Source organism: Clinocottus analis, unplaced genomic scaffold, assembly GCF_023055335.1.
Source record: "Clinocottus analis isolate CAN_PGR_092001 unplaced genomic scaffold, fCliAna1.0.p SCAF_18, whole genome shotgun sequence".
Classification (NCBI taxonomy): domain Eukaryota; kingdom Metazoa; phylum Chordata; class Actinopteri; order Perciformes; family Cottidae; genus Clinocottus; species Clinocottus analis.
Window position 1 is genome coordinate 17,029,139 of NW_027175909.1, and position 13,602 is coordinate 17,042,740.

At 44.4% G+C, this 13,602-nt stretch overlaps 1 protein-coding gene across 4 annotated transcripts in view; it reads left to right on the plus strand.

The window, feature by feature from the left end:
• LOC137788574 (A-type potassium channel modulatory protein DPP6-like) overlaps window positions 1-13,602 on the plus strand; it is a 170,496-nt gene that overhangs the window by 127,198 nt on the left and 29,696 nt on the right. The gene's annotated exons all lie outside the window — the stretch shown is intronic.

The following is a 13,602-nucleotide window of genomic DNA, read 5'->3' on the forward strand; positions in this document are numbered from 1 at the left end:
CAAAAAAAAATTGCTCAAAAAAAAAAAATTCTTTTGAGAATGTATTTTTTTGAGAGGATTTTTTTTTTCAGAGAAAAAAAATTTTCCGCGAAATTTTTTTTTCAGATAATTTTTTTTTCAGAGAACATTTTTTTTCCCCCCCAAATTTTTTTTCAGAGAATTTTTTTTTCTGAGAAAAAAAAATTTCACAGAAAATTTTTGGGGGAGAGAATTTTTTTTTTAGCGAAAACTTTTCTGGGAGAGAAATTTTATGTTCAGAGAAATTTTTTTTCAGAGCAAATCTACCTTCATAGAGAATTTAAAAAAAAAGGTTCAGTATTGAGGACCAATTAAAAACACGTCGCAATGCAAACTGTCAATGTGCGTCCACTGGACGTGTGTTTGCAGTGTGTGTCTGACAAAGATGTTTCTTGCTGGAAGAAGTCTCATTCAGGGACTTCTTCTTTATTATCTTCATAACAGAGAACAAAAACATGTTATTTGTCTCTTTTACCCCTTTCTGTGCAAAATTGTGTGTTTCTGTATGTGTGTTTGTGTCCTTGCTGTCTGACATTATGCCCAACGATTTATTCCATATGCTTCAATAACTACCCAATTACCTGCATCCAAAGTCCTCATTTTTTGTTGTCCTGTGATCAATGACAGTGTGTTGACGCTGCTATTGTTACAATCCATCACATCCAATTTAAAGCGCTTGTTTTTTTGGGGGGTTATTTACCAGCGAGGCTGTGACGGTATGAACACTGACAGCACCGCAGGGAGCCAATGAGACAAAAATGATACGCTTTATTTTCCATCAAGGTAAAAAAAACAAAACAGCGTCATCGAATAGACCGATCCCAGCGCCGAGATGCGAGGGATCCGTCCCAGCTGACGGATTAATGAGGCGGGGCTCGTCTCAACATAGCCGTCTCCTCCAATCACAGCCTCCTCAGATGGTTTTGGAAGCGGCACAGCTGTTCGAGCTCATATCCTGAAATTGCAAAACCTTCCCCCCTCTGTTATCGACTGTGATTAGAAAGCTGGAAACCCCATACTTGTCGAATTAGTCGGCGGCCGACGGTTTGATTTCAGGGTGTTTTTTCCGCTCCCGGGGCCCCGTGTGCGCCGCAGGACGAGACGCCTCTCGCGTGGCCGAACTATCGGCGTCACAATCTGCGACTCGACAAAAAAAGTTGCAAACAAATCAATCGCGCGTGGCGGTGCACATCTGGAAGGGTAGCATCTGTTTTGTTATCAGCACAAAGCTGGGAACCGGAAGGGAGCAGATATTTCTGTTAGCGGTTGAATTGTATGAAGATCATTATCATGAATTGTGTGGTTTTTTCTACTGGAAATATTCCCTTTTTTTAACCTAAAGCTGTTTTATTAGACGCTCAAGAGAAGAGAGAAGGTGCTTTGTCATAAACACGGCGTGAAACAGGACTTGTCTTTAGAAAACAGTCCGCTCTTTCATCTCCTCCCTTTTTGTGCTGTTGACAGCTCAACCCTTGATCTGGAGGTATTTTTAGTGTATCATTCATTTTAAAAACCAATCCCCCGCCAGGGAAGCGAAGACTGAGTGATTATTATATAAAACTGTAAATCATAGCTTGTTTTATGAAAAGAAAAAAGCCCAAAACTGCTGTATTTGGATGTATTGAACACCATAAGTAATATAAAAGTGAAATATATGGTTTGGTACATGAGAAAATTCAAATAGCATTCAAATAGCCCCAATGGACGCCAATGGACCCCAACGGACCCAATGAGACCTCGCCTGAATGTTCATGTCATTTTTTTATAGTTGGACCTGAAACCTTTTCCTTTCTTTCTGTGTCATCTTCATTTCCTCTTAACCAGAAACATGTAAACTGATATTTACACATCTGAATCTCACATCATAACACACATTCAAACAGCCTCGTGGCTGCAGAGATACACACTTTTTAGTTTGGGTATCCAATTTTCGAGGAAAGGGCCTATAAATAGGTTGGTTTTACAAGGGAGGGGGCGCGATGCACCAGCTGATCATTTTGACTTCGTTAGTGTGTCGTTTCTACCAGACCGACCTGCATGCTCTGGGCTGTCTGCAGGATTTGCAGTAATGGTTGGTTGGGGACTGAAATTGAATTTTTTTTTTTTTTTAAACCTAATTTAGCCCAGTTTTATTTTTCCCCTTCCCCCGTCTGTCTCCACCTATCACTCACTTCCCCTGGAGACAGACTGAATATAACCTAGAGAGTCCTTAATGATCATATATTGGCTATTTTTACCTGGAGAAATTGCTTCCTCATGTCTTTCGCCAACAGCATTAACTTTTATTATTATTACACTATTATTAGGTGCTCTTCAGCGGGTCCTCGCGCTGGTTGCAGGGACTGTCATCCCTCTCTGCAAAGCCAATGGATCATGACTCTAAAGGTCAATCTGGCATAAAACACAGGTTCTATTTTAGCAGTTTGATAATATTGTACTTGTTAAGTTACTTATACATACAAACATATAATGTAATTAACAATCGGAGAAAGAAAGAAGCAATCATATTGTTATTAAAGGGCCAGTATTTTGCCAGAATTTGGATTTCAGTGTCTTATTAAAGGTGGGCGTGTCTTATTGAAGGAAGGCGTGTCTTATTAAAGGTGGGCGTGTCTTATTAAAGGAAGGCGTGTCTTCTTGAAGGTGGGCGTGTTTATTTGCTCCAATCCCTGTTTTTTTTTTAACATGTTCGGCTGATTTTTACCCAACGTCAGTGACAGAGGGTGAAGACATTCCAGGTGTGTTTTGCCACTGAAGGAGACTTTTCCTTCACAGAACAAGACTCACATGTCCCAGGAACGTGTGGACCAATGAATCAGTTCATAGCTCCATTATTTATATTTTTAACATGCTTCATTGACGGTTCCCTAATATTTCACCCTATTTTGAGCATTTTTTTTCAGGGTTTCCTTGTAGCAATTGTTTTTTGTGAGACGTTCTTTTGGGTAAAATAGAAGAGGAGTACTTTAATTAGCCTTGTATTGTTGTATTTTAATATATTTTGATGAGTGTTTTGTGCGTTAGTGTTCTCGGGTTAAAGTAATGCTTAATGCGAGGCCCCACCGCGGGTTACAAAGTAGCCACTGGTTCGTCTCTGCAAGCTGATTATAATGATGTCAGCTGCTTGCTGTAAGTGCTTTGATGCAGCGGCCAGCTGGCCTCAAACAGAGCGCAGTGTGTTTAGAGTCACGGGCGCATTTAGGTGATTTACTGACCACAGAACACCAATGGTTTCATCTCCATCATTAAAGGCGCCTGCCTCGGCGCCTGGAGGTCATGGGGATCATCCCCATACATGAGTCCGGCTTGTTTGCCACCACGTCTGACTGCTTGTTTCTTGTTCTCAGATCCCGGTCATTAACTTGAGGGTGCAGTGTTCCCATAGCCGGTACGAGACGAAGCAACACAAAATAATCATGCGAAACCATCTGCACACACTCCTTCGCCATGCGCTCTGCATCAGTAGTCGCATCATGTCCTGAGGCCGGCGCTACAAGTCTCCCCATTTCGGTAATTGCACGCCGCTGATATCTCACATATGCATATGGGTTTTTTTTGTACTATTTCGTTGTCGACATCATTCTCGCACCGCCAAGGTGAAGCCGGCCCCCGCGGGACGCCGGAAAGCATCTGCTCCCCCGTTTGAACGTCCACGGTCCTCTTGTCTCGTCCATGTTTGTTAAACACGGTGAAGGGGGGCATCTGTAAAGCAAGTTGACCGATCGTGGGACCGCCTTCAAACGGGGGACTTGTGAATGTCATTTAGATAAGAGTGAAGCCTCGTGATGTTTGCTTTGTCAGCGTGTGTGTGTGTGTGTGTCGGAATTGCCTTGTTTCCGAATGATGCACAACCCTCTTCTCCACCTAATCTCTAATGTGTATGTAAAGCAGTCACTTTGGAGATGATTAGCCAGGAGTCTCTCTCTCCCTTATTGACTTTTCATAGCTGTGCTCCTGTGACACAACATGAGTAATGAATGCTGTTTGTTAATGGACTGCAGTTGATCTTTTTCTCACCAATGAGACGTGGCAAATTAGCCCGCGCACTCTTTCTCTTTTTATGGCGTTCGTTCGGCGTCGGAGACAATCAGCTTTTAGTAAAGCGGCGGGAACATTACAGGAAGCAGCAGGTGCACGCGTCCTCCTTTTTAGGGAGATGGCCCAGTTCTACAAGCGAGCGCGAGCGCCGCCTAATCCGCTGAAATGTCCTCGCGCAAACTTCCCATTTTGTCGTCTCTTTTAAAGCAGGAGGAGCGGTGCGACGACGACGAGTCCTTTGATAGGATCAAGCTGTCACCATGTGCTGATGTTCAGTGTTTTAATTCCCAGGGAGGAGTGGAAAGAAGGCCTCTGATGCAGAGCCGAGATTTTCCAAATCACGCGTCTGCTTCACGGCGTCTCTCAGCTCCCTCACGTCAAGCGACACCCGAAGAGTTGAACGTCTTCTTTTGATCCAAGTTTTGAGAAAGCAAAACTGGAAAACAGCCTATTTCAGTCGTGTTTGGTCTGACTTTAAGAAACGTGCCAAAATTAGAATACTTCCTTTCTCCCGGTGACACAGAGACAATGATTCGTACTTTTTGTGCGACTCTCGTCCTCGTTATTGTGTTGCTTCCTTTCACAAAGAAGCGACGGCACGGCTTCCTCACGGTGCAGAACTCTCCGAAAAAGCTTCTGATCACAACTTCAATAGTAAGTAAATTCCACTCGTTTTGGCGTCTCAGCTCTGGATTTTACTGCAAAATGGTCCCGGCTATTTGTATCCGTAACTTCTTAAAGGGCCAGTGTGTAAAATTCGGCAGCTTCTGCGGATTAAAATCCGCCGAAACTCATCCAAGCGTGAAGGAGAACTACAAGAGGATATGTAGATATAAGAAAGTGTATTTATGAACGTTATATTCCATTTCTGCCAATGTAACCACTGGAGGATGTCTTCTGGCAGCGCAGGCTCTGCCTAAAATGACGGCGTCACGTTAGCATTAGCTAGCTACTAGCGACATTCATACCAGCAACAAAAGACAAAACAAAGCGAATACAATAACTTTCCAAACAAATAAATCCAGCTCAACTCTTACATACTTTTACAACTAGTTAACACAAACCTTTCCACAGACATTCACTTCTACAAGAATCCTCCATTTCTCTGAGGATGTCCCACAGTCCTTTGCGTCGTATATATTAAGCGCAGGTACACATTTGGAACAGCAGGTTTCCACTTTTAGCTGGACTTAACATGCACCTTAATCCTTTGTGTTACACCAATGCATCACACTAAATGCTAAGCGGACACTGTCTCTTTAAGAGCCACGGCTCAGGCTCAAGAACGCCGGGGAGGTCGCTGCAGTTGTCGGGTCAAAGGGCCAAAACAGGAAACGTGGCTTTTCAGGGCATTTGCTGCTGATGCTGCAGGGTTATAAACTAGCCGGAGGTCTCAACTGGCTGCGAGTGTTTAAAGTACCGGCGTGACACTCCGTCACGTGCAACACCTGCATGCTTTGAATCCCAGGACTTCACCTTGTTTTTGTCTCCGAACTATAACTAATTAAAGTGATTCTGCTCGTTGGCGTGTGTGGTGTTTACTGCGGGATAACAGTCTTTTTAATTGCAATATTCCTGCCCACTATTCCTTTCATCTCCTGCCCGTTGTTTCCTTCTGTTTCAGCGGCCGTGGTGTTTCATTGCTCTTAGCGATGTCCTGCAGCCTGCCAGCTCAGTCTCACATTACTGTAACAAGCAAACCTTCCTGGAAAGCATCAACTGTGTTGTCTGCTTCCCCCTGCAGAGAGGAAGGAAGACAGAGACGGTGTTAATTAACAACTCAAGTGCACCACACACACTCAGAGAAACAGACACATGCTTGCACAAAGACACACAAAAGGGTGTTTTGTCCTCCCTACAGCTGCTGCAAGTAGTGCAAAATGTGTTATCCTCGGTCCTTGTTTGTGATGTATTTGTGGATTCCCAGTTCTATTAGCAGAGCGTCTGTGTTGTTCAGGTGTTAAATGCATGATTTCAGTGTTTAGACAGACGCGTCTCCGCTGCGGTGTCCAGCGAGTCTGCGATCCACATCCCCGTACCGCCGACTGCACATGGCATCACGTCCAAGCCGTGAAATTGACTTACACTCCTTTGAATTCACTTCAGCGGGCTCATCACGGAGGATTCCTAGCTTAGCCGTGTTTGTGTAACGCAGCGGAAAGGCGGCGAGCGTCCCGGCACAGCGAGAGGCCGCTGGATCGTTTTGTTCCAGCGGTTCTACAAACGCATCCATTTATTTATTTATTTATTAAGAATCCACATGGTTTAAGGAATAATCGTTCAAATAAAACTCCAAGATTCCTCACGGTGGTGGTGGATGCCAAAGCCATACCATCCAGAGAAACTACATCACAGGATAATTGATAATAGTTCTGGGCCGAGTAAAATAACTTCGGTCTGATCAGAGTTCAGCAGCAGAAAGTTACAGGTCACCTCGATCTTTATGTCTTTAAGACACGCCTGAAGTTTAGCAACCTGGTGGATTTCATCTGGCTTAATCGATAGATATAATTGAGTATCATCGGCATAGCAGTGAAAATGTATTGAATGTTTTCTAATGATATTGCCCAAAGGAAGCAGATACAAGGTAAATACAATTGGTCCAAGTACAGAACCTTGTGGAACGCCAAAACGACCGTCAGTGGTCATTGAGGCTTTTTATCGTTTATAAACAAACTGAGATCGATCTGATAAAAAGGACTTAAACCGACTTAATGCTGTTCCTCTAATACCAATCAACTGGCCTGGTCTCTGTCATGAAATGTCATGTTTAATGGTGTCGGACAGGACGAGTAGAGACAAGTCACCAAAAATATAATGTGCGATTAGCCGCGGACAGACGCAGAGATGCACACTCAACCTGGATCCTCTTAGTTGAGATAAGTAAACCAAAAAGAAAATATTAAGAAATTAAAGAGGTATATTCAATTAAGATAAACTAAATATGCTTTTATTTCACTCTAAATCTAGTAAAAGGAGCATTTCAGTGCAACAGTGAGTAAAGGCCACAACTTCTATCATGAGGTGTGATGTGAGCGTCTGTCCTGTAGGATGTATATTTGTACATTTCCACATGTATTTTATACTCTGGTGAGCTTGTGCAGACACACCTCGCAGCTGGGAACTGTTGTTTCTTTCCGTTTGTTTGGGAATTATGAATGATTTGTTACAAATCCCTCAAACGTGGAATTACTTCACCGGTGAGAGGCGTCACCTCGGAGAGCTTCTGTAATTACACTCAGATTGTGTTTTATGTTGGTGAAACTGGAGTCTGATCACCGCTGTGGTGTCTAATGTGTGGTTGATTGTTGTTTGTATTGTTGTTTGGTGGGCGATAGCTTCCCTGAGGATGGCACTCGCTTTATGAGCCGCAGCGGGTCTTTTTTTTATTTAAAGTGAAGCGTTCAAGCACAAGGAAGCGCATCAGCTCCACTAATGCGCTCCGAGAGAGGACGGAGCGAGGGCACGTGTGGTGAATCGAGTATCGAAGGAGGTTGTGGATTCACGAGGAGAACATGATCACCTGGCAGTGAGTCACATCAGCGATGACTTAACGATTAATCGCAAATTGAGGTTACAGGTTATTAAAAAATAAAGGCACACGGGGGTTTTCAGCAGCTTGACGGACGGTTTCCTGAGAACTCTTGCGCTCCCTTGGGACTCATCTCGGGAGGGAACAGAGTGAAATGAGCGAGGTGAGGGCTTAGTGTTGAGCAAATGATCGACTCCGCTGCTTCTCGGGGTAATAGACTCATCGGGTTATGGTCTGGCGACAGGTGCGCCTCCATCTTGAGGTCGTGACTCATTTCAAAGCGCGATCGGATGGTCGTGATGTCGTCAGCGGCCGATCCGGAAGAGCAGATGAAGGAACTCATTTTTCTGGCTTATCCAGTTTTTTGCTGTGACTTTAAAGCTTTGTTGTGCCGGGATTCAGATTCTTTGGGTCCTCACCTTTACAAAAAAAGTGTGTTATTAGTATGTGGGCTGTTGTTAAGGCTCTGAACCACGGAGATGGAAAAACTCAGGGACCGCTCGGAGGGATTTTGGCAAATCTTGCTAATAATCATGCTGTTTTGTTGACTGAAACTTCTTCCCAACAAGCCAATGCTTTGTTTTATTGTGATTATTTGTTGCAGATTCAGATCCTTAAGGTCCTAATCTTTCCTAAAAGGTGCCTCATTAGCATGTGGGCTGTTGTTAAGGCCCTGAACCAAACTGATTTAAACACTCGGTGGCCGCTCGAAGAGAAGTTTTTGAGAAATCTTGCTCATAATCATGCTGGATGTTCACAGTTATGATCAACATTTGGTGTAAAAGTATTCTTTAAAAACAATCCTGTGAAACAACACAAGTACTAGAAGTCGTTTGGGCTTCATACGACTACTTGAACACGAGGAACAAGATGTACAGAAGGAAAAACGACCTCCATTGGGCGCTAAGGGGCCTAAAAGCTGACGGTGAACAGGTCCATGGGCCCGTGACGGTATCACGGCATGTTGATGCTTCTGTTTTTTGTATTTTTACTAATTATTCTGACATCATTGTGCAGCTGTTCCTGCTCCGTCCGTCATGGCTGGATGAAGGACCTTCACAGCAACCTGTCGCCCTTCTCGCCCGCCGCTCCGTCTGTTGCCGTCTGACTATTTTCTCATCTCCGTTCACACATTTATGCGTTCATAATCAGACTGTTTACACGAGCACAACATTGTTGTGTATATTACACAAGCTTTTGTGAACCGAGGACCTTTCGCTAAACCACTTTCAAGCTCCAAAACAGTTCGTCCGCATGAGCAAAGAGTTGAAGAATTGCAGAACAATCTCAGCTCCGTCGACGGACACCTGACTGGACAAAGCACTCGCTTCAGAGGGTTTAAGGGTCCAATGTTCTTCGTAGATACAGCCTCTTCATTTTGCACTACATTCATGCATTCAAATACAAATTTCTGAAAAGGCAGCGGGCCCCCGGAGCCCTCCAGAGCCGTTCAGCATCGTGCCCAAGGGCCTCACAGCGTGATCTAACCCTGGACTCTGTGTGTCCGTGGCCGGCACTCTGCGTTGCTCGCGCCTGCTCAAGAGGCAATACATCATCGTGCTTTCTGTTGTCCTGCACTTGAAATCCAAGAAGGCAATATGAAAAAAGAAAAAGAAGTGGTTTCAGCGCCGATGGAGCTGACCTGTGTGCATGGCTTCGCTTCAAAGGAGGTTTTATCTGCAAATTCTGAGTCATGTTGAGCTCTGCAGACGTGATCGCGGTTGCGGTCTTTTTACATTCGGAGAAAGATATTTCAGTCATTCACATGAAACCGGTACTCTGATGTGGAGGGCGTAAAGAGACGGGTGCCGTGCAGCAGACGTGTGATGGAGGTGCCGGCGTGTCAATGCTTTGCTCTTTTTTATCAGGATCAGAATTTAGCTGGGTGCCCCGAGGCGCTGAGCGTCTGAATGAACCAAATAACCAGAGAGAGAAAAACATGATCTATATTTGAGGGAGGGAAGCGGCGTGAAACATAACCGGATCTTCAGTGTGCCGAGTTTTTCTACCTTAATGGCGGATTACTCACAGGCGGGGCAGCGAGTAATGGAACCGGCCGGAAGATTTAGCCGATTGACATCCCTGATGAACAGAAAAGCGAGCGGCAGGCAGGTTGCTGGAGGCTCTGGGTGGTTTCAGGGCTTGTCAGAAGGTTCAAGCCCATTTCTCAAGTTGCTCAAACATGTAATTCCCGTGTTGTGGCGTTGTGCAGCAAAACGCACACACAGTATTATACGGAGTTCCCTTTCAACAACAATCTATACGAATGAAACTAAATTACTAAAATATACAAGGGGGAGCTTTTTAATTAGAGCTGCTATTGATTTGTTTCATGAACCTATATTTCACATGACATCAGAGCCGACTGGGGGGCAAAGATTTAAGGCTGCATTACCGCGACGGAGACTTCTTTTCGTTTAGCCGCAGACCGACAACGTCATTCTTTCCCGGTTCCTCGTGTCGCTTGAAAACAGACCAATGACCTGCAGCATCGGGAATTTTACGAAGGGCTCCAGTTGCGAAGACTACAAAGAACGTAAAAACGTGAATATGAGCGGCTGTGGCGCTCCGTCATTAGCGATACTGTAGTTGTTGTTCCAGCTCTAGCGGCCATCTTGACGTCCGTGTGGAGGCTCTATAGATGCTACGAGCCTCGCGTTGAGCACCTTGGACACTGCGTCGATGCCTCGCCTCACAGCTAATGACGAAGCCGAGAGAAACTCATTCATTCATTCAAAGTGTGTGTTTTGTAATCACGTAGATGTATAATGTAGAGGTGAGGGTTTGCGGTTCAGGACGTTGAGGTATTATTCCCATTATTACTCTGATGTATAAAGGATTAATCCATTAGCCGATTGTACTTCCATGCATTAGACCGAGAGGGTTTTAATCAGTCTACATCCAGAGGAGGTAATTTCCCTTTGAGAAACTGGAGTGGGTTTCCTTGAAGTGGTTGAAGCCCATCGGCTTGTCTTTCGGCCCTGATCTGTCAGTCTAATTAAGCCGTCGCGTTGCACACGGGGCATAAAAGGCTCTGTTGAAGCATTGATGAGGCAGAAGACACCAGGCAACAGCAGAACATAGTCGAAGAATGTATTGGGGGCATAATCTGGTACAATTTGAGACTAAAATGATATTAAGTGGTTTATTTATTCATGTAAATAACCCTGTGTTAGCTTGAAATTATTAAGAAAGCATGTTTTTTATTTCTTGCACGCATAAGCTCTAAAATCTGCTTTTTATATTTTTTTCCCACCCTCATTTTGTACCAACCCACACTACCTTTCATCCTGTAAAAGTGAGTTATGAGCATAACAAACCTAAAATGGATGAAATAACAACAATTATAATGTCTCCAGTTGCGGCGCACCGGCTAACTTACCTGTCAAACTTTCCATTGTGAATTAGATTTTCTTTTGGGGGAGATTTTACCAAAGAAAAAGTAAACCATTTCTCATCGGGGGAGATCATCACACCTGCATGTAGCCCGAGGTAACACCCACCGAGATCTGCTTCTCTACACTGTCAACGTTGTTGTTGTTGTTTTTGACAAAGCTTGTGGAGGGAAAAAGTATTTAATAATCCCGAATGAGTCCTACAATGCTGGAGCGAGGAACCAGAAAAGGAGTCTTTGGAGTGTTTATTGTCTGCACAGAGAAAGGTTCAATCATCACAGGAGTGCAGTCTGAAGCAGGAAGACGCCGCGTATAGAGGCGGGCTGCGTGTAAACAGTAGAGAACAAAAGGTTGAGGATGAGTCATCACGGAGACATCGAGAGGACGGTGTCTGGCCACCGTTCTCTGGTTCACTATCTGCACCATTCAGCCTCTTCCCCCGTCTTTACTGAGTCATATGATCAATGCACATGAGCACAAGTCACAGTGGAAAAGTACTCGCCCGGGGAAAATGTTCCATCCCAAACTAGATTCATAATCCAAGCTTGGCTTCTTCGCAGCCTTTCGTCGGTGCTGCTCATGTTTCTTGCCGTGATGACTTTGCCTTGTTTCCCGATCTGAAAGGAGATTTTTGATGAGATCATTTCGATGCCCACGACTATGAAAACTAGGGTTATATTGTAATAAGCAAGAATCAACCTATAAAAGTGTCAGTTTCACAGATAAAAGGCGGATCCATAAATATAGAAAAGTCCACGTAGTTGATACATGCAATTTTGTGTTTTCTCTCTCCTTCTTTGTCTCGATCGTGTCGCCTCGTATCTCCTCCTCCCTCATCCTGGTACTCCTTTGCCTCCCTGGAGCGAGGCTGGGTTAGGGCTGTGCCCAGGGCTGGAGGCTGTATTAATAAGACATACCGCCGTGGAAAAGGTATAGATCAGAGCAGAAAACAGCGCCCTGGGCTAATGCACAGCGAGCTAAAGTAGAGGGGAAAAGAAAAAGAGAGAGCGCTAGAAGGAGATAGATTGAAGGGAAGACATACCGCCTTGGGTACTGTGAAAGGATAGATGGCTCTGGGTTCTTTGAAAGGGCAGAAAACAAAGAGTTGTAGAGGTGAAGGAGGGGGGATGAGGTCTAAAAATGATGAACGCAGCAGGAGGGCGTAGAAAAAGGGGCAGCGATGGGAAGGATTCACGAGATCTGAGGTATGTCTGAGGTGTCTTGGGGCGTGTGGATAAAGGAGATCAGCGATTCAGTGAGGAATAAAGACAATTCCTTAAAGAGATGCAGGTCTCTGAAGACTCGAGCCTGGCTGTGAAAGCAGAGCGAACGAAGCCCCGCCGATCCTTTGGACCGCGAATTGGTCGCCATCGCGCCTTTCTTTCTTTACACATTCAAGCCTCCTCGTCCGCCATATAAGAGTAGATCGTTCCCACGAGGAGTCCATGCCGATGGTTTCTAACCAGGAGAGACGATTGAGGCGTTTTGGCTACGCCGATGTGAAAATGTCTGAAACCGCTGTTCCCTGCACGTTCGCTCTGAATCAAAGCCATTGTGATGGTAATTTTGTCACCTCTAATGGACAATTAGATGTGCTAGCAGATAGAAAGCACTCTGCATAACAATCTCTGGGTTGTAATTAGCTCGCCGAATGGAGCGCTGGAGCGCCTATGGATCACTAAAGCGGTGAGACTCTGGAGCACAGATGGATTGAAGGTGAACGAGGGGCAGTTGCCGTATTAAACTTATCCTTCCCTGATGGACGAGAAGGCTGCACGAACTTTCATACATCTTTGAAATAAATGGTACTTTCAAGGGTTTTTCCCTCCAGTGGCCTGAACTTTTTGCATTGGAAGCGTTGCGGACGCGGATTAGTCAGAGTCTCCTCTTCGCGTCAACATAAAATGGTTCAAAGTATTGATTCTCTTGCGCTTGAACAGTCCAGATCGGTACCATGAACATACACAGTAAATGACCTATTACTGTAATATGAACACATGCAATTCATTATGAGCTGATCTGTAAATCTGAGTAACTTTAATACTCTCTTCAGATGTCGATCCCACGACTTTAAACAAAGGCTTGTTCCTGGCCGGACGGCTCTGCTTGACTTGATGTGAAAGACCTTCACATAACAAGGCTGTATGATCGCAGCCAATAAAGTCTGAAGCCAAAATTGTGATCACAATCATTCTCCAAGTTACTGCTCAGACTTCTATATCTGAATCCACCAAAGCATGGTGACGCATTCTTCTTTTATTGGTAGCTTATTAATTCATAAAACCCTCCAACGAGCGTAATGTAATATGCCTTTTGTATTAAAAAGGCGATAAGAAGAAGCAGCCACTATAACTTAATTATGTCGTCGACGCTCAACAATAATAACTTCATTAACTTTGAAGATATGCTTTTTCTATCAAGCGTGCCGTTATTTAACATATCCGAAGGGTTAATTGATTGTTTTGAAACCAGGCTTTTAATTCAGAGCACTGCTTCCTGCTCAGGAAACCAGACGGTTTCACTCCTGACGTATTTATTGGACATCCGTGATCTTTTGCTCTCTCTATCTGACAGGATTTCTACACGAGGAGATTAATTATCACTCTCATGTTAACATGT